Below are 22,532 nucleotides of genomic sequence, written 5' to 3' on the forward strand. Positions count from 1 at the left end.
GTGTTTCTACAACTATACAGAGAACAGGTTTATTCTTGTCCTTTTTCAATGCTACTATAGGACACTTTAAATTATCATGTGAACAGACTAGTTTTATGTTTTTTCTAGTTTTGAAGCATTTTTTATCCAACTTTGAGAGCTTCTTATTTTACTTGAGTACAGCCATTATATCTCATAAGCACACAGTTGGTGCTATATAGCAAAAAGTGCAGCTCATTTTGAGATAATGCGTGACGTGTAATCTCCTTGACTCATCTTTTGACTCGATCACCCACAATCCTCCCACAAAGAGTATTCTCATGAGCAAGCATTTTTTCACTATTTCCTTTTTTTGAACAAACACTCTAAAGCTTCAGATGAAGTGATCATCATGTGAGGTTCCTCTTTATCTTTTGTTCAATACTGATTGTGTCAGGGGTCATTAGCTTTATTTTAGTTCAATTAGTAGGAACTTATCTTCAGTTAAGCTTTGCTTGTTTTTTCCACAAGGTATACTTAGATGACCGGAAACTATTACTCCTGCCATTTAGTCGGATCCTCGACCACCTTTCATTAAAGCTGGGGTTGGTAGTCAGATTTAGATACACTTTTTGTTATACTTGTTAAAATTATCTTTATTTCCCGATGGCAATCAATACATAATGTGTTCTTAAAAAAAGCCACTATCTACAGATAGAGTAAACCTGGGAAAACGGTTATGCTAGTTTTACCAACCCTAGCTTTAAGACCATAAACTGTTTAAACATAAACGTAGTCCAGGTGCCGTCACTCATTGAAGATGTCAGTCGTCAAAATGGAAATGACCCCCAACAAACTTATGTGCTAGAAATAGGCAAAGAGGTGGAGTTAAGGCCACTGACTTGCAACCTGGCCAATAGCCACAAAGTACCGACTCATCAGTTATGCCTCTCCAGCTCTTGGTCCTAACAGGCTTTCTTTGGGTTTTAGAACCACCTTCAAGTGGATACTCATGGAACTGCTGTTTTTTGTGATTCCGCATGCCGCTTGTTTGAGATCAGAATTCTAAAAAGCTGATGCTGTTTCAATCAGTCCTTGTTGTGCAATCTGTTTAAGCTAGCAAGCAAATGTTAACATGATGCCATCCTTAATAAAGATGTCGTTACTGATAGTTTTTGACTATTTTGCTTGTTTTTGTGTGTTTCATCTGACTTTGGCTACTGTCATGTTTCTCTATTAACATGGAGGCCACACCAGATTTTATTATCAATGGATGAAAGTTCTCAACTGTGGTAATACAAGTCATTCTCTAGCTGGATGGTCTTCCAACAGACAATGATGCACTAAATCTGCATTGCACCAGTAACACTGCAGAACTGTTATATCCTGTTCATCAGCATTACGTACTAAGCTTAATATATACAAGGTTGAACTACAGTGGCATCCGGTACATGCTACTTCCCATTCTTGTCACTGAATGTCTAAACATAATGGGAAACATCATGACCAAATCTGTAGTGTTGTCTCTGTGTCTAAAGTGTGTAAATACATTTGTGTGTGTGTGACTTGTGAAAAGTGTGGGAACTGCAGAGGAGGATGTGTGTATTTACCAAATTCCCATGACTTCCTCCGGATGAGGGACTGAGCTGGAGAGACAGGAACTAACTAATTTTTATCACAATCCCCCCAGAGAAGGCTGAAATTTACAGCTGAATATAGTTTAGATTATAGGAAAGTGGTCAAATCTGGGATGAACACTTTTGGGGTCAACACACAGATATTGCAAACTGTGAGTAAGTATCTGTAGGGCTACATTTGACTGTACAAGAGTCACAAATACATAAGTGATTCTCAAGATTACACAATGATTTAGTTTTCACGTGTCACACCACAGTTGCTCTGCAAATATGTCTACCCATGTTCTCGATGATAAGATCCTAAATGTCACAGAAAGTGCGGCTCGGGTCAAGTGTGCAGATGTTTGGAGAGAGCTGATTTGCTAAAAAGACTAGACAAAGAAAATGACTACAAATGAAACCATTTCCAGTCATGCCCACGTGTCTTCATTTATAAGAAACTAAAATCTGTAATGGCATAAACCACTAGTTTTCATCTCAGGGCTCTTCTTATCAAGTTTCACTTTTGCCCTTCTATGTGGGTTTGAACTGTAGTGGCTCCACTCAGAAAAAGTAACATTTTCACCAAGAACATTTTCACTGGGTAACAGCTAACCTTGATATTACCGAAGAAAATATTCTAGTTATAAACAACTCTTAATCTTACTTGTTGGCGTGTACTAGAAGTTGTTTTAACAATAAGTTAAAGACATACTGTAATTCACTGGGATTGACTAATGTGGCTGAACTATTCTTTGCTGAATTACAACTTACAGAAGTCACTGTGAAGTTTAAGATAGGGGGTTAGGGTTAAGGATCCAACCAGAGGGTGTCTGCAACAGCCTGAGTCATGGTGCTTGGGCCCTGGTCCTGGGGCTGATATAAGAATGAAACCTCTTCAGACGCAGTTCTGTTTCTCTTCTGATTAAACAAACAAGATACAATGGGTGTTTTTGAAACCTGTTGGTACGCATAGTTTTTGAGAAGAGCCAGACTAGCTGTTTCCCATGCTGCAAGATTTACGCTTCTGACTCTATCTACTCAAAGCAGGCTAATTTTTGGGGTAGCCAGTAGATGCACGTTTTCATTACAGATGCTTTAGCTGAAAATTCTAGGAGAGCATGAGATGAGTAAGGCTTTATTTGAAATGTTTTGGTCCTTATTTTTGTTGGCACCTACAGTTAAGAATCAGAGCTCTTCCACACTGCCTCTCAGATGCTTCGGTGTCACAAATGTGCCCATCTGGCTCACTAATATCCTTTGTTTTTGTTGCGAAAACCCCCCACAACAATAGCTTACTGATAGGCCATAGAGCATGCCGAACATCAAGCTAATTAGCTAACTTTAACGCTACGTCACTGCAACAACTGAGTCCAATTTCAGGGTCTGCAGCCTGCCAAGACCAAATGTGTCACAGTGTCGCATTGAAGGCTGTCCCATTTCGGAGGCTCCTACAAATGCTACTTTTCCAGGTTGCAGAGGATACATCAGGTGCATCCTTTGTGGCCCAACATATCCCATGATTCTTTTGCATGCCAGTTTTTAAACAAGATGGCTGACTCTTGAACAGCCAAGTGATACACTTTAAAATAATATTATTTGGTTTCAACTTAATAGTGAGTTGTAAAAATTATTATGAAACACAAACCCATTGTAACATTTTCTTTAAAATGTTGGTGATGGTGTTAAGTTAAGTGATGCTAGCTATGCTAGCTGGTTAGACAGCTAGGCGACAAGTGTGGCGTAAGTAACGGCAATGGGAACGGTTGGTGATGTAAAAAGGGAATCCTTAGTAGACCAGACCGTTTCAATTCAGTTTGGCCTGACCAGTCTATGCAGGCTACGAAGGCTGTCTATCTCTCTCTATCTCTTTTTGCAAAAAGATCCTATCTACACTAGAGGTGTTTTTTTATATTTATCTGTCCACACAATAATGCAGCATCAGTTAAACATGTCCACATAAGCATGCCAGACCAGTAAGTGGCAACAATGTGCAAACATTTAGTCACTTCAAACAACCTGTGCCTCCTTGAGGTAGTTTAAAATGTAAACAGTGTTATTTAAATCGTGCACAGAGTGGTGAATTAATTATCCCCCACGCTGCAGTATACTGACGAACAACAGCTAGGTTTCCTTATAAACATGCAATTAAACCCAACAGTACAGAGTACACGTAAATCGATAGCACAAACTCAGTTCACATGTTGACGTTGGGCCAAAACTCAGATAGAAAAATGCCCACATATGTGTGGACTGGGCCTAAGACCACCCTCTGATGGATCAAAAAAATAATAATTTAACAGTCTGTTGCGCATATTGATTGGGTTACTTTAGTTTTGATATTAATGTTCAGACCACATTCAAAATAAATGTTTAAATATGAATACAGAGTGAAACATATACAGTTCTCATTTCTTTAGAAAGTCACTTTGGTTCACCTCGACATAAAGTGTGTATCAATCTACTGGTTTCACAAAAGTGCCCCCAAATCTTTAACTATTCTTTTAAGCTAGATGCTTAGTCAGATTCATCCATCAACATATTGTCTGGATGTAAAGCAAACTGATCAGTGAGCCTTTTCTCGGATGGGAAAAATGTTAAGAAACTGTGCCTCTGGGAATTCTGGGAAAATAGAAGTACAACCATTGAATTTAGCAGGGGCTTGGCTGTTTCTCATGACATACGCAGTGAGGTCAGTTCATGGGTCGACTTCTCAGACTTTCTCTTACACAAACAAAAATAGAGTGAGCACTACGAAGCTGAAAGCCTGAAAAGGGAAGAAATAACACTGTAAGCAGAAGATTCTTGTGTTTTTGTGCATGTGTGTATGTATGTCTTTGAATGTGTGTTTGTACTTGTCTCTGAAAGTTGGCCACTCATTAGTAGAGAGCTTTTTGGAGGAAGTGGTGGTTACCGATGAGTCAGCCAAGCCATGCATTTCATTCTCTCTCTCTCTCTCTCTCTCTCTATACTCTCTCTCTCTCTCTCTCTCTCTCTCTCTCTCTCTCTCTCTATCTCTCTCTCTCTCTGCTCTCCCTCTCTGTCATCTGCTTTACTTTCTGCATTTTATTCATTCCTGTTTCCCTCCCTAGCTCTTTTCATTTTCTGTTTCTCTGCCCTTCTCTAAATCTCCTTTCCTTTTTGTAACCTCTTTTCTCTTGATTCAACCCTGACCTTTGGGGGTAACTAAGTGTGTGTGTTAGTGTGTCTGTGTGAGCAGCACACTCAGCAATGTGTGTGGGAAGATAACTGGCTTCCTTCAGCGTGATTAAAACATTCCTTCTCTCTTCTTTTTCCTCTCTCCTCTCTCCTCCCTCTCTCTCTCTGCCCTTCTTAGTCGTCAGTGAAGACTTTCTGATGAAGAGGAGGATGAAGACAGACTAACTGGTAAGTAAAGACAAGCTCTCATCGTTTTTTACATATTGGCTGTCATTTATGGCTGAGAGTGATTGCAGGTCTAAGAAGCTGACTTCTTATGAGTTTGAATGTATGGGCCTGAAGGAAATGGCTCTAGGTGAGCATTTCTTCTTTAAGATGTTTTGTTAAAGAAGCCAAAGGAAACGTCATTTTGAGCTGTTCATCTGTAAGACCGAAGAAGACAGAGGGCTACAGAGCAGGACAAATTTAACAGCTTGATGGAAAATATTGCAGATGTTTTCCAAACTTCTTTTTAACGCACTGAAAGGCTATTTGATGTTTCTTTCAAGGATATTTTCAGAATGTTTTCTTCAAGCAGTTGATTATTGTAAACAGGTTATGATGAGGGAATTTCCTTTGAATTACGAAATAGCACTGCATGTAAAAACTGTTTCCCATCTCACAGCAATGGGTTAAAAAACAGAAAAAGTAACAGTAGATATCAAATGTGAAGACAAATGTCTTTATTTTGTTGGCAGCCATTAAGGTTGCGTCAAGTATCGGCTAAATTTGGCACTTGGCAAGTATCCCGCTTCTCCAAACTTAGTCATGTTATCATGATGTGACACACTGACCGCACCTGAGGGACTAAAGTGAAAGTAGCGGTGTTAAATATCCTGATGATATTACACCAGCTGCTTCAGATAGAACAAGGTGATCAAAGGGCTCAGAAGCACTGTAATCACATAACAAAATCAGTGTACTGTGTGTAGGAATGAGTCTTTCACTGACGTTAGTGGGAGTTTCACAATCTGTACTGACGCATGTTATAGAAGATGAGCTGTATGATACATCCATGTACCTGAGACAATAACATGTACTGCACTGCACTCCAGATTCATATTTTGAATCAGCTGAAAAGCTTTGTAGAATAGGACACGAGTTTGTGAGATATGAATGATGATGTGTCAGACATTCAATCATTTATAGAAATATGTTATAAATTGTAGAGAAACATCGATCGTGACACCAGCATATCTCAAGTACGCATTTCTTTGCAAGTGTCTGTTTACTTGCAGTGACATATGTCATTAAACATAAACACTGTAAATCTATTTATATGTATTTATCTAGTAAAACAGTATCAGCATTTATCAGCTTTACTCAGCATTTCCGCCTTCTGGCTGCCATATTGGCTGACGGCTCTCTGATGTGCAAAAGCTGTTTATGTTTCGGCACATAAGACTGTTTGCCGACTCGGCAGGTGTGACTAAATCTTTGTGTCTGACTGGCAAGTCACTATGCAATCTAGTCTTATCTGTTTGCCTCTGAATTTTAAACTTAGCTAGCCGACTGTCAAGAAACCATCACTCCTTTCATTAAATATAACTAAGTGGTTGCCTTTTGTCCTTTTAGGTCAATGAAAGATTTCTCATTGAGCATATAACTAGAAAAGAAAATTAGAACATGTATGATGCACAGAAAACTCTCCTTGCCTTGTAAATGGGAAAGATTATTTTTTTGGACTAGCTTAGGCTAGACTTAAGTTGAAAGCTAGCAAACTTGGAACACAAACACTGATTTAGTCCAAAATCATTACTCATTTACTGCTCCAGATCGTAGACTGTAAAAACAAATGGACGTCATCTTGCTCGGCTCGAAGTGAGGCCGCCGCAACGGCCGCAAAGGGCTGCTCCCCCTGGTGGCTGGCTGCAGTATAGGGAAAAAATTCCATCTCTCCCATTCATTTGAATGGAGCTGCGGTCAAAGTTTAAAAAATAAATACATGTTGCACGAATGTTTCTCACATCTGTATACTGTGGTGATATGTAGTTATTATATGACTGTTTTGTGTTCAAGGCCTCTTTTTTCTGAAAGTTTCTTTGTCGTTAGTTATTAGAGGTTAAAAACTGGGGTTTTACTTCAGGATTTACTTTGATTGACAGCTGCCGTAGAGAGAAACTCTGTAGGACCTCGTGACAGTACACTGTAGGGTGGGGCTCGTTACCTTGGAAACACGCAAATTCCCTACTGCGCAGACAATGGCTGCAGAAAAATTTACAAGATGGCAGCGTTCTTGAACGGGATATTTTGGCTTCAAAACCGTTCAATGGGAAAAGGTGGAGCGACACTTTCCATTATACAATTGTGCTCATAAGTTTACATACCCTGGCAGAATTCATGATTTCTTGGGTAGTTTCTGTTGTCATTATGATATAAAAAGAGTAAGCACAGTTGTTGACAATAATTTGCTTCACCCAACCACTAACCCTGAGTGAAAAAAAAGTTTTACTATTATAATTCATATTCTCTGAAAAATGGCCAAAAAAATCACAAAGTCTGCCAGGGTATGTAAACCTATGAGCACAACTTTATATACAGTCTATGCTCCAGATGCATTAGCTTTTTCATGGAATAAGTTGTAGAGCTATACACTATTCGCTTCTTGGCAATTTTTTTACAAAAGAGACACTATGCTTTATTTTCTCTTTGCTTGGAATTTGCGTTGCTAATGTCTTTTTCTTTTAGGTAATGCACGATGGGCTGTAGTACTTGCTTAGTGCCATTAGTTAACATCACTTTTCACCAGGTATTGTGGATACGCTGAGTCCACGTATAGCATATAATAAATCTTACTAACAATTCAGACAGCTCTACAAAAGTGAAAACTCATTACCAGGTGGACTGTATTGACAGCGGTGAGGGATTAGCTGTATATTCTGGTTCTAAGTCTGTGTGTTTGTGTTCAGCTCATCAGCTACTGTTCTCAGAATTCACCAGGAAGCCACTTCTTCTTAGTCCCTTATTTTTGCTCTTGCTTCTTTACAAATTGTACGTTGTACATTAAGTACATCAATACAGCCCTACCATGTATCCCTGACTGTGAAATGACCCTAATACACTGGTCTAAAAAAGCCAACCATATGGTATATCAAGGGAGCTGCTATGCTAGACAGAGAACATCTGGATATTTTAAGTATAAACAGCATTAAATATTTCATAAGACATTACCTACATCACACAACAGCTAACGTTAACATTAAGCTACTAGCAAACTTTACAGTTAGCTTGAAAGTTGCTAAAAGGATCAAATTACTTTAAAAGTCTTACCCTATACATTAGTAATGATGTCAGTTCCCCATAATGTAATGTAGGTTCAGATGCCAACATCATATGTTGTTAAAAAAGCCAGCAAGCTATCGTAAAAGTAGTTTTACTTTGGTACGTTCCACTGCTCCACACTACAGGTCTGTCCCACTGACTGTATATTTATATGTACCACACCTCCATCTCCTTCCAGTGTTATAAAGTGAAGACAAATACTGCATTGATGGTCGCTGACAGATTTTGGCGCAAAGACCTGAGCAGATGCAATTTGCCTGGTGGAGCCATTTTTTAGAATCAAATAACTATTAGAACTAAGTCCTTTGAAAATAAACTTTTGGGCCCATGATAAGAATGAAGTGGAATGACAAAAAGCACATTTTACAAAAGCATATTTGACGCATATTTAAATCTTCTAGTTTGCCCCGTGTTCCATCTGTTATAATCAAAAAGGTTTACTACCTATAGTTCTAAATGTTTCGGCTTCACTTTAGGGGAAATGTGATGTCGTCCATATTTTGATACAGGTCTGTACAAAAGCGCTCTAAAATCTAATTTCTTTATATAGTCAAGAAGCTGCTGATATCAAACCCCATGTTTAATCTGCCCATTATCAGAACCTCAGAGTATTGGTTGCAAGTTTGCAGACTTGCAGATAATGAATTTGAAATCAGTCAGATCTATGTGGCTCAGTGGATTTGAGACGTATAACTAAAGTTTTCTATTCAAAACCTGTTTTTTAGATTAAGGAGGAGATTTTTATATTTAATCTATCTTTAATATTCCCATATACCTCCTCCTTGATCTCTATTCTTCTGTTCTCTCCTTTTATTCCCCCCTCTCTTCAAAATGTAATATAAGTGGTATCAGTTTCCATATTTTGTCATAAGGGGATTCATACACACACACACACACAATACACTCCCACCCACGTGTGCCAGCTCTGTTCCGTCAAGGCTCCCCTGGTTTACGGTAAACGTGTGTTTTTGTCTTCTGTGTGTCTGGATCAAGTGATGCAGTTAGTTTTGGTATCATGTCCGTGCATCTCCACCACTGAGAGAGACAGAGAGCAGTGCAGCATGGGTAGGCGTGGGAGGGCTATGACAGAGATGACTCAGCGCTGTGTTGCCGGGTAGAGAAGCACCAAACACTCTCCAACCCCCATAAATGTTAAAAAAAAGTACAGTATCTGATGTAGCTGCCCTTCATATCACAGCCTTCGGTAAAAACTTATCTGAACATGGATGATCATTTTTCTTGATAGCTACCATGTTAGGCTAGCTTTGTGTAAATCATTGATAAATATATTAAAAAACAGCAAAGAAACAGATTATAGGATGGGATATTTTGTTGTTCAGGATGTACGGTTAAAAGAGGGGCAAATTTGGGCCAGATAAGCTGATGCATGTATGCATCTCAGTATGTGTTTGCGTGTGTATGAGCTTAGTACTGGTCTGAATCAAATGGTTTTTGTTTGTCTAAACCTGAAACCATGACATTGTCCTTAAAATGCCTTCTCACTGAGGAGAATTATGAGTAAGATATTTGTAGTTTTATGACCTCATTTACCACAGGTGGCTCAAATGAGCCAAACTCTTCATCATGATTTATGTTTATTGTTTTACATTTATATATTATTTAAACAGGTTTAAAATGGCAGATTATTTGTCACAGGTTGATGTTCCCTTATTCTTGAATATATTGAGTTACATTAGTATTTAACTGTTGGTCAATGTGAATTTTGTATGTTGTAGGTCCAGAGATTGTGTGTGAGCATGCGTTTGTCTGTTCTCATGAACTAGATGTGAGGTTTGGGATCTATAAATGTCACAGCTGAACATCCAGTCAATGTGAAAACAGTAGTGGGTCACTATAGTTGTGTGGGCGTGCGTAGGTGTGTGTGTTCTGTTGCACCTTTACTCATCACAAATCTACGCTCTGAGATACAGTAAATGACTGAGAACACCACAAACATCAGTCTGATTCTTACTCAGGGGTTGTAAGAGAAGTCACAAATGACAAAGATGTTTTCAGAAGCTCAAATTCTACGTAGTTTCCCAACTTGTTTGCTTAAACATCTTTCTATTCTTAGCATCTCTACAGAACAATGACTTAAGTCTGCTTAATATGCATTCTGCCTTGAGAAACACCGAGATTACAGGAGATTGACCTTGTTGCAGATCTAAATGTGCTATATGTTGAAATTTGTGAAAGCCTGCACACAGAAACCATCATTTAGAGCAGGGCTATTCAATTAAATATTTGGACGGGCCGGATTTTCAAACTAAGGACATGAGCTGGGGGAGACATTTTTAGCAGACAGTGAGCAAAGTTAACCATTTAAAAGAAAAACAAATAGATAAGATATAAAACACACTGGGTGTTTATGTTTATGTTTATTAATGTATTGCCACATCCAAAAGGGCATAAACACAATAAAAGGGCAGCACATGTCAGTGTTAGTAAAATATGTTTTTCTTGCCGAACCCAAGTCACAATCACTCGGCAGTTGCTTTCGGGCCACCCAAGGGTTGCTTTCGGGCCGCATGTGGCCCACGGGCCACTAATTGAATAGGGCTGATTTAGAGGATTGTCAGTCTCTTGCAGCATGATGCATTAAGTCTTTATTTCTCCTTTTTATTTTGTGATAAACTAAAGGCTACTGTTGGGTCACCTAAAGAGTTCAACAAACTCATTGATCCCACACAGCATAAGCATACATTCAGTCATTGAGAACTCTATTTGTGTTTTTATTTTATTGTAAAGAGAGTATTTACAATATCAACCATTAATGTTGCCATTTGATGTATCATACCAAAGTCATCGTAAGGCAAATGTACACCTGCAGTCTCTTGGCAGTTCTGTTGAGATAACATTAACAAGTATTTTGATTACTGATTATTGGTTATCATTTTGTTAGTGAAAGTCCAAATACTGTCGATTCAAAGCTTCTAAATCATGAGAACATGAAATTCTTTGTCACTTCTGATAATCAGAGGAATATCTTTGAGACTTTTGTTAATAGAATGATGCATACTATTACAATATGTCTCTTTGGCATGTGGAAGTGATAACTGATATTTGTTTTACCGTTAAGCACATTGTGTCGACTAAAAATTAATTAGCAAATCAGAAGATGAATCAGTCTTGAAAATGGTTGCAGCTCTTATAAATACTGATCACATATAGGGTTACAATGAAACAAATAGGTGGAGGAAAGGATTAACGCACAAAAAATGTGTATATTGTGTGTAGTGATGACAGTCTGGCTACTAGCTCATTATCCATCTGTGATAAACCTAACTTTTAAAGTCTGTCTCCTTAACTGTAAGACAATGGGACCAAAGATTCCAGCTGGTGTGTGATGTTAAACAGTGAGTGAGTCATAGTCATCTAGCATGGAAATATAGGATTACAAATTATTATATTGTTATTTTAGTTTGTATTTCATTTTCAAATTTCCTGTTAATCTATCTGGTAATCTTATTTCATGAAAACTATTATTGTGTCTAAGTTTGCTTAAATCAAGAGCAACCTATATGTTGTAGATGCTAGACATGAACCTGGCTATTGTAAAACACACTTACTGGCAGCTTTTCATCTGTCTACATAAAACAGCAATTTTCTTTGTACTCAAACTTAGCTTTTCTAAAAGATCCCTTGATTGGAGCGTGTTAGAAGGAGTACTCAGAGCCTTTACCTAAAAGCAACAATACAACAGCGCCAAGAACTCCATAAAAAGAGAGTTTTGTATTCAAGATGTGATTTGAGGTATAAATCCTGAAGATTTACACTTACATTACAATCTGTGGTGTCACATCTACCAACATATTTTACTTACACAATGATGATCCATTATTTAAAGTCATCAAACCAAACATTTAAAGCTGAACTCTAATAAACGTTAACAAACAGAAGGGGGAAAAAGGGAACTATCACACTAAACATTTTTAGTTTGTCGGGATGCTGACACTTCCAATTAAAGCAAATTTTGAATGTGTGACTTTAACTTGTAACAGAGTGAGATACTTCTACTTTTTCTTTAGAAGGTGACAGAGCCAGTGCATGCTGGGAAATATGAGTGAACAATGATAGTATAATTACATTGTCAAAGTCTGCCGAAAGATCGTAGGCACTAATCTTAATAATCTTGGCCATCTCTATCAAGTGAGAGCCACTCAGAAGGCAAAGGCCATCCTTGAAGACCCTCACCACCCCCTTTTTTCAGAGTTTAGACTTTTGCCAACAGGGAGGAGGTTCACTTACATTAGGAGGGCAAGATTGAACCGATATCTTAGATCATTTGTGCCCTCAGCTGTTGGGCTTTTAAACAAGCTGTAGGACCTTACCTTGGTCTCATGCACAGGAAGAATGATGTCATCCAGGGGGGTTAAGTTATATGGATATGTACTTGAATTGATTTGTGAACTTGTGTTTGTTGTTGTGTGTATTGCTTGTATGTATAGGATGTGTGGACTGCTGTTGCGACACAAATTGCCCCTTGGGGACAATAAAGATTTTTTAATCTAATCTAATCTAATCTAATCTAATCTAATCTAATCTAATCTAATCTAATCTAATTGTGGCACTGACCCTACCTTGCTTGCTTTGTGTGTTTAGCAGGCTGTCAGTTTCCTAAGAGAGTTGGACTGTGTTTCCTCTTCATCAGTCTTCCTCTCACAGAGTCTACCTGACTGTGGGTGGACCTCCCTCTGTGGGTGTTAAAGAAACTGATACCATGCAGACTCTCTGACCGTAATGTGTAGTCATTAATCTCGGTAAATACCAGTACCAAAAACTGAAGTGACAAACACAAACGAAGATTGGTTGTAGTTAATTTTTGTGTCCACTAGAGGGAGACTCCAACCTGTGGAAACCAACCTGTTGACTACAGCAGTGTTTTTCTCTGCAACAGTCTTTATAAATTTCCTGCTGCCTTTAAAATATATTTGACATTACTTTTAAACACAGTTTTTCGACGTTTTTGGTTGTTATTTCGATTTAACACGCACCCTAAAACAAAGCCCGTGACTGCTGAACTAGTTTAGCACCGAGTCTTTGTCTCAGGAGGGGTGGGGACGTGTTTGGTCTCACAGTGAAGGACACAGAGGATGTCGGGGAAACTCACAAAAGGCAGCATAACACAAGTCAGCAAAATATATCAGTAATATCACTTCTGTATAATGTTGTACCTGTGTCGCTTATTATTATATTAATAGTAATTTAGAAGCCTAGTTGTGTTTAATGTGAGCTCTTATACACAACGCTGCTGCAACAGGCCTCCTTCAACGGGTCAGTTGTGTCTGGGATGTTAAAACATTAACATTACGTTCTTTGCTCATGCAAACAATTTGTTTTTGCTGTGTAATATATAACGTTGGACATAATGTCCCCCCATATGCTATTTTGTGGCTTTTAATTATCTTACCAGCAATGTCAGAGTATCACGGACTGAGTTGTTTTTTTTACTGAAACAAAATCATGCTGACAAATTAGGCATACTTAAAACCGTAGGCCCTTTATTGAATATATATACCCCCCTGCATTTATAGAAATATATATACAGATAGATAGATAAACTTTATTTCAGACCCATAGGTCCATATCAGCACAAGAGTAATATAAAAGACTACAAATAAGTAAAATACATGCAGCAAGAAGTAAAAAGATCATATGACAACAGTTTACACATTCATTTTGATTAAAGCATAAAAAGGCATTTTTTCCAATGTTTCCAAAAGCACGAAAAATACCTTGTGTGTGGGCTGAGTGAGCTCCCTTAAAATTTCATTTTCTGAATCAGCTAAGCGACACATCGATTTTTACATAAAATGTCTTAGTACAGCATGAAACGTAGGGACATTGTCTGATACAAATATTAAACCTGCACTGGTCCATCTTGGTAGTTTGAGGAAAATTCGATATGCATCATTATATGCTACCTGAAGCTTTTTCATTTGAGCTCTACTGTAACTGCACCACAAATGGGCAGTATAAATACCGTATAAAGGCAGTATATATCACCCCACGAACAAATTATAAAATGTTTTTTTGTTGCCATTCTGATAGGGGAAAAACATCAAACAGCCCTCAGTTATTTTCTACAATGCTACCAACACGTAAAGGCCACGAGAACAATTGCATAAGGAGTGGACCCACAATTTCGCGTGAAAGCACGTCGTCACGTCGAGTTTTATTCCCCTGAAAAACATAAACAAAAAAAAAGATCTACTATATGTTTTTTTTTCTCTGTAGTAAGAATGAAGATTCTTTACTCTTGTATCTCTTACTACAGGAAATTAAGTCCAGGCTCAACTGCAGCTGCAGACATGACTCAAGATTAGTCACAAAAATGTTTATTATTAGTAAGTGTGACGAATAATCTCATGATGATACCATGACCTGCTGGATTTACAGATTTTTGTCGGAGTATTTTCGCTTTATGTTTGAAAAGCACATAGAGTATTTGATTTAGGACACGTTGCAATTCTTGTTAGAAATACCAGCCGGTTATCTAAAGTCCAAACACTCGAGAGTGTGCCGCGTCTTATAATAGAGAAACAGTGGGTGGATTTAAAAATGAAAACAAAAATAATTAGGTTATATTTTGCATCGTCATATTTTTCCCTTTTTTCTCTTCACCGCTGTGCTCCTGCTCGACGCTGCATGACACAATCCTGCGAGTTAAAAATCTTTATTGTTCACACTGTTCATCCCTTTAACTGTAGGCTAATATGATCTATTACACATATTCACAATATTTTACAATTTAACCTTAAATAATTAAAGATAAACGCTGGTTGGAGATGATATTCTACTAATAAATATCGCAGATAAGCTCCGGTGATTTAACGCAGCGTGCATCTTTACATATAATATATTAAACTAAATATTGAGATATTTATACCTATAAGTAATAAGAGAAAAACTGAGTAATTTGACCACAGTAGGCAACTTAATATTAACACGATGTGAAGGATTCCTTCACGTGACATGAAATGACTCCGTGTGTAGGCTATTATTGGCAGGTGTGTTATTACTTTCCAAACAACCAAAAGCTGATAATGCAAATGTCACAGAAGCTTCCTGTGTGATGAGAAGGCAGACATTTGACATTTTGGCGTTTTGTTTTTTCCCTCTCACACTTTCATGCACAGACAGAAGTCGTGAAGCTCACACAAGCTGGGATAAATAATAATTATTGTTGATAATTTCTTATCTAAACATGATTAAGATTTGCAGATGGCAAGTGACCTAAATAAATACATATCTAGAATCATATGTTGAATAAAAAACACATTCATATTCTATCAAATGTGCCCACGTTTTTTCAATTTAAAACGACTAAATTATTAAATCTGTCAGAGAAGAGTTTTAATCAGGAACAACACTGATCAATAATTAGTTTGTTCATGAAATGTTCCTAATACCTTGGAGCCACTGTGAAATCCATCAATGCCTCCGATTTAACCTCTGAGTCATGCCTCTTTATTTAAGAGAAAAGTCCCATAACAGCTTCAAACAAGTGGCTGACTGTGAAAACAACATCAGCCTTTGAATTTCATTTTCTTTGAACTTTAAATATTTAAAGTTTCATATCTTTTTCTTTGTGTGAGTGTGTTTGTGTGTTTCTGAGTCACCTGCGGTCATGAGGAAGATAATATTCTCCCCACTGCTGTCTCTCACTTTAAGTCAGCCCATAAAACTATTTAAATATTAGAAATGCTAAAGGTTAAGAAGACACTCACTGCAGACAGCACACCACAGACATTTCATATGCTATTGGTTACCTAACTAGACAATACAATGATATGAGCTGTGCAAAACAAGTGAGGGGGCGACAACTGAAATACTGTCATTTAAGAAATACATTTAAACATTTCCCTCTTAAAATTATTACAGCTTGAAGTTAAAGATTTATCTTTATGTGTCTCCATTGTGCTTTTACATTTAGATATCATACGGATATGGAGAGGTCCATATAATGTTAAGTGTGTGGAGCCCTAAAAATCCCTTAATTCAATTAAATTATTTCACAGCTAAATTCAGTGAAACAGCAAAAAGGGGTTTTAGTTGTGATTAAAAAATTTGCCCAGAAGCACAAAACAGATGACGATAAGGACCTGTGATTATCTCAGTGACTGTTACACCGTGCTGCATGTGTGTGTGATCAGTAAATGATTAATGGGAACTTTATATTGAGCAGCAAATACACTGAGGTACCAGTTTATTAGACACATGCAGCTAATGATCTCACAACAGTCTGTCATGAAGCAGCTGTGAAGGCGTGCTGTTTAAAGGGGACATATCACGCTTTTTTCATCAATATATATTGGTCTAAGAGGTCCCCAAAACATGTCTTTAAAGTTTATGCTCAAAAAAACACTTTGAAAACAGATTTTGGCATGCCTGAAAAGTCCTCTTCTTCTTCCTCATCAGAACACTCTGTTTTCTCTCTGACCACGCCCCCTCCGGAAGTGAATGTGCCTCGGCTCTCCAGCACGTTGATCTAATGTTTACATGTTGGCTGAATATACACGGCTGCTCAGAGATCGCGTTACTTCAACCCTCTGAATCTGATCCTGATGGAGAGGCGCCTGTAGCAGGACCTTTCTGAACGATTGGTCACAGATTTAGTGTTTCTTGTTGTTTTATTTGTCAGTATGTCGACGTGTGTCTTGGTACACAGCTACAGCTACAGCTACAGCTATGAACATGTAGCTATGTGGCTATGCTAATTAGCGCTAGCACTTATCCATGATAAATAAAAATCATCCACTAGATCTTCAAATCTGCAGACGTGGGGAGTAAAACCGACCTTTGTGTTTATTAAGACAGCCTACAACTAGAATGCCTCCCTCCTAAGCTCCTTGTTACCACACATTTGTGCAGGTAATGAAAAACGGAGGAGGGATTCAGTATTACTTTATACAGTCTATGGGCTGAACAAGCTCCGAGCTCTGACTCCGTGACAGACCGGATATTGTTGTTACGTAACAAAAACACGGAAGTCTGAAACGGCTCGTTTCACACACATTTACAGAAAGGTGGAGAAATCAGAACAGGGGCAGAATGGATTTTTTTCATTCTCGGGGGGTTTGTAGACATGTCAGGGAAACATATTTCAGGTAAAGAACCATTAAAAAGTCAATTTTGCATGATATGTCACCTTTAAAACCGTGTGATCATTTTGGAGGCTGATATTTTTGTGTTGTTAAAAGTTTTATGATATAATAACAATATCAAAATGTCTATTTCTGATGCATTTCCACCTCCAGCATCTGAATGACCATACAGTTCAATTAATCAACTCTAAGACTATCCGAAGAAAAGCTCAACACAGTGAATGTATGTAGCAGGGCTGCTGTGTTGGACTGAATTAGTCTGAGCTATGTGTATGTGTATGTAACTTTTTAACAGAGGTGTAGCTACAGGATACACAAACATTATAAATTAAAGTGAAAGGTGATTGTGCTAGATTCTTATTTCTGTGAAACTGGGCTCTCAGTGTTTATTACTCTTGATGAATCTGTTGTCTTTTTGTCTGTGCTTTGCTCTCTTGATTGATATTCACTCTTATCTGCTTTCAGATATCAGCAGATTGAGCTGTACGATTAAGACATCACTTCCGTTAAAACTGCAGTAACCTAAATGAGGTCAAAGACACATGCTTCTGTAAAAATCGCCGTGGCCGTCAGAACAATGCCTGATAAGTTTTTGTGGTACTGAGATGTTCTGCTAAATGTTACGATAGAAACATGGAACAACAGAAACACTGCCTTCATTTAGCTTCAAGGAAAGACTAATACCATCTTAAGTCTTCTAAACTGTGTGGGGACATTTACTGTCCACCTCTAAACTATATCATTTAGAGACCGTAATCTACACAGCCAGGAGGTAAATTAAAGGTGGATTAGAAGTGCGTTAATAAAAAATGACATTAGACATTAAAAGTGTAAAAGGATCTTTTAATATTATCTATTCCGAGGGTCAGGACTGAACTTGGGAAAAAAGGCCTTGAGGTTTGCTACTCCCTCGACCTGGGAATGCCTTACAAAAGGAACCAAAACCATCTGATATGATATCTTTGAATGCTTTTAAGCGGTCCTTAAACAACTTGGAGGCTGAAGCATCTGTCTGTGGATGTTTTGTTTAAATGTGACATGCTTTTTTCTGGAGGTACCTGTTGTGTAGCTGTTGTATGCGTCTGCTATTTGTATTTATGTCTATTATAATATTGTAACTCTGTAACTGTGCTGCTGCCTATCTTGGCCAGGACTCTCTTGAAAAATAGTTTTTTAATCTCAATGAACATTTCCTGGTTAAATAAAGGTTATAATAAGTGTGACATTAGTGCAGGACTCAAAGCACTTTTTTTTTTGCCATAGGCCGAAGAAGTGTAAAAAAAATGAATTCAGACTGTATTGCATGTGAACAGAAACATGTCTTGAAAATTATGTAGAAAGCTGTCCCTGTGACCTGGTTGTCACTGATATATTTCAGATCCATGCACAGCAGATACAAAGCTCAGAAAAATACATTTCAGAATACATTACACTAGTACCCAGCAATCTTCCTGATGCTGTAGTTTTTATTTTTGAAAATTCTAACTGTAGTTGCTTTTTTAGTTTGGGGTTTCATTCTTCGAATTAATGCTGCTGTTTTTTTATGGATTCCTGGACATTTTATTTTGTAATTCTGCAACCGTCTCTGCACCAAATGTATTGCATAGAACAAAAAAACTGCAGATTAAAAGTACATCAAAGTTTTAAACCTGATTGAAGCTTGTTAATGATTTTTACTTCCCCATGCTTCACACTGTACATTGAAGTGAGGGCAGAATCTTTTTTGACTTCCCAATATGCATTTCTCAACACTAAGTTTGCTTTTTCCACACTCCTCACACAGTCTGCTCATTAAAAGTCAGCGAGGACTCAAGTGTGTTGGCATAATGTGTTGCCTTAATGCATTGAGCAACCACATCATTTAAGATGAATAAACTCACCCACCACCAAGTCTCTGTTAGCTGTCATTCTGTTTTACACAACAAACAGGAGACATAATAACTTTAAATTACACTGCTCCATTCTGACCCACTCTACCACATCTACAACAAAGACGGAGATTAATCAGTTTATTGTGACTCTGAGGGGATCTGTAGTCCAACCAATGAAGGTGTGGCTTTTCCTTCCACTGAACTGCGTTCCCCAAACCCACTCAATGTATCTATGTCCTCTTGACACCGGAGAGTTTCACAACCAAAAGCACAATGGTCAGACGCCCCTCTTTGATGCTGGAGGTTTGGCCATGTCTGCAGAACATCATTCAGGGATGGATCAAACATACAGATGGACACATACAGATGTGGAAGATTATGTTTCTGTGTGTGGCATTCTGCTGCCTGTAAAACGTAAATATGTCAGTCTTGTATTGTATTAAAGGCCTTGGTAAGTTCAGTTCATTATGTGCACTTTGAGTTAAAAAAGAAAGTGACTCACAACTTGGACAGAAAACAGTCTAATCCTTTACAATATAATAATTTGCAACCCACCTACTTGGGTGTAGAATCACATCAAAATATGCTTGTTCCTCACTAAAGCATCATCATATCAGCTGTGCATTTATAATACTGCTTTACACTGGATTCCAGTGTTCCACACATTCAACAGAAAACACTTGATCATATGTTTATGTATAAATATCTAGTACGACAACTGCAATAATATAACAAAGACATGACAGCTTTAATCTGAAATATCTTTCCGAACAGGAAACTTTATGATTATATTGAAGACAAATTAACTTGAATTGAATTAAAGCTTGCATAAAAAACAAACTGGATTTGACATAATTGCCTGTTGATAGTCTAATCTAGATACAATCTAACCTGTAATGTGTCCTTATTTGGCCCAAGCTGCATCATTTCATCATTAAAAGTCATGACATTTATATATGTATGACCGTTTTCACATATTATATTCCTAACGTTTGATTTGATCCTGATGTGTGCACAAAGACTTGAATTGGGACTTCTATGCGTTTTATTTGAAAGACAGCTGAAGAGAGACAGGAAATGTGGGAGGAACAGAGTGGGGTGACATGCATCACAGGGCTGAGGTCGGGAGTCGCACTAGTGGCTAATGCACTGAAGATTTAAGTCTTATTATATGGAGCGCATGCTCTGGTGACTGAGCTGAATGGTCAGCCCAGACATTCAAGGTGTGACATCAGCTGCTGTGTTGAGCACAATAGTGTATAAGTGAAATCTTAAAACAGTTCTGAAGGTATATTGATAAATGTGTGTCATTAATAATGCTAAAAATACAAAGATATTAATGATGCCCCACATTTTAAATGCATGTTGCACAACCATATATTGTCAAAAACCTCAGAAATTACTCTGATATGAAATCTCTTCAATTGCAGCTTTAAAGAATGAATTATGGGAAATGTGTGTAACATAGTTCACAATTCAGAATGCATAAAACTCTGACTTCTTAAGGTTTTAATCTTCAATTTCAAGTATTTAACAGCTGTAGTTCATTCTTGTAGGGCATTTTATGAGAATATCATCACTTAAGGCCAAACTACCTTTAATCTGAGGAGAGGATCTGCACTAAAATAACCTTAGTGTGTCTGGTGTGCATGCTGACACATTGGTATTAAGTCGGTTATGTAAGGCCTCCATGCAAGAGGATGTTGAATCAATAGCAGCATTAAAAACACACAGCAACATCCCAGTGTTTACATCTGACAGAGATGAATTGTCCTAAAACATCTAGGTCACTGAGGATGACTGAATTTTGGAGGACAGCCCAGATAATTTTGTCAAGGGGAGTTTTATCCGTCGAGTTAAGCAGTTGTTTATGTCCACTTGCTGCTGTTGTGAAGCTTCCATAAGGAAATCAGGGAAGGATTCTGCAGTGAAGCATGTCAGCTATGGAAATGAGAGATGATTATCATTCAGTCACCCTGTCCCACTTACAGCACACTTACCCACGCAGACACATTACACACACACACACACACACACACACACACACACACACACACACACACACACACACACACACACACACACACACACACACACACACACACACACACACCCAAAAGCTGCTAACACCCTCATAGTCTGTCACGCAGGTAAACAGTCAGACACCCACATATCTTGTGTCTCAACACACACTTACATGTACTGTACATCCAAGAGAATGTGTCACTTGTGTTTTCTAAAGGTCTCTGGCATGCTGGGATCTTCACGGGTCACCTTGACTGATTACTTGTCTGGTTTCCACTTTGTCATTTTAGTCTTTTTCAAACACTTTAAAATTAGACTGACAAAACTGGTTCTCTCAAGTGTTAAACAGTTTGAAGGCATCTGGGAAAAAGACAAGATGTGTGTAAATTTTGAGCAAAATTCTTACACACAAGTAATTCAATGTGTTTCTACAATGTAAAGCATTTCCATTGACTATAAACAGAGTGAATGGGACTCCTGCAGGAATACTTTTGTTGACATTTCTATCCTCATTCAGCTCTCTTTCTGAGAGCTTTGTAGTGACACACCTACAAACATCACTGAGGCAAACATCATAGGTTTTAACATTGTTGCAATTATTGCTACTGCTTTAGTTGTGAGTCACTCTGTATCATTGGTTGCTTGAGTCTCACTCACCGTCCCTGCTGCGTGGATTATAAGACAGGATGTTGCCCCACTTCTTCTTATCAAAGGTGTTTGGGGCCCAGTAGCGCCTCAGGCTGCGGTCCTGTAACTGTCATTATTCCCCTACAGAGACAGAAATTAACGAGTTTGCCACAGTGTCAACAGGTAGTGGTGAAATGTGCCGGATGTGTGGGATCAGATTGTCCATGGTGTCGCTTTCGCTGTTAAGAATTACACACCTCTGTTATGGGGTTTTACCAATAAGAATCAAGTATGTAACACAGCCGGTAAAACAATAGTAATAACACATGGTTGAATAAGCCCATTGGTCACCTCTTGATCAGTTTGACTTAAACAAGTATATTATTTTCAATTTTGGTGTGAGATATGTTTCACATGCGGGCTGGTGTGCAGCTGTGTGACTGACATGGTCTACAAAACTGCTGATCTACAAACTCAGCAGCTGCTGGTCCAAGAGGCTGCACCAGAATGACCAGTCACAGATGGTTATGCCCCCAACACAATGACTAATTAGGGTGGCCAGTGGCTCAGGATGGTAAACTACTCCAACAACATGTTTTTTCATTTGTGGTCAACCAGCTTTTTCCTTCTGTGCCATCTGGACTAAAGTTCAGCTTTTCCCGTCAGTAGATTTTTTATTTTATTTACAGGACAGGGACAGTTTCCTGTAGTTCTCCTGAGTGTGTTTTTCAGGCTGATCTTAGTGTTTTATTCAAAATATGTGGGATTAGGAATATTTATGAAGACAGATTATGTGAAATGAACAAAATGTGGTTATATGGATGCATAGAGAATATTTTGAAATATTA

General features: G+C 38.1%; 1 long non-coding RNA gene across 2 annotated transcripts in view; it reads left to right on the top strand.

The window, feature by feature from the left end:
- The window catches only part of LOC117811029, a 74,764-nt gene that overhangs the window by 17,461 nt on the left and 34,771 nt on the right, over positions 1–22,532 (top strand). Inside the window, exon 2 of one of the 2 annotated variants that reach the window (XR_004630914.1) lies at positions 4,667–4,961. This is a non-coding gene — a long non-coding RNA (uncharacterized LOC117811029). The remainder of the gene's footprint in view (positions 1–4,666; positions 4,962–22,532) is intronic. The other variant, XR_004630915.1, reaches the window with a different exon arrangement.

This window comes from Notolabrus celidotus, chromosome 4 (assembly GCF_009762535.1).
Source record: "Notolabrus celidotus isolate fNotCel1 chromosome 4, fNotCel1.pri, whole genome shotgun sequence".
NCBI lineage: Eukaryota > Metazoa > Chordata > Actinopteri > Labriformes > Labridae > Notolabrus > Notolabrus celidotus.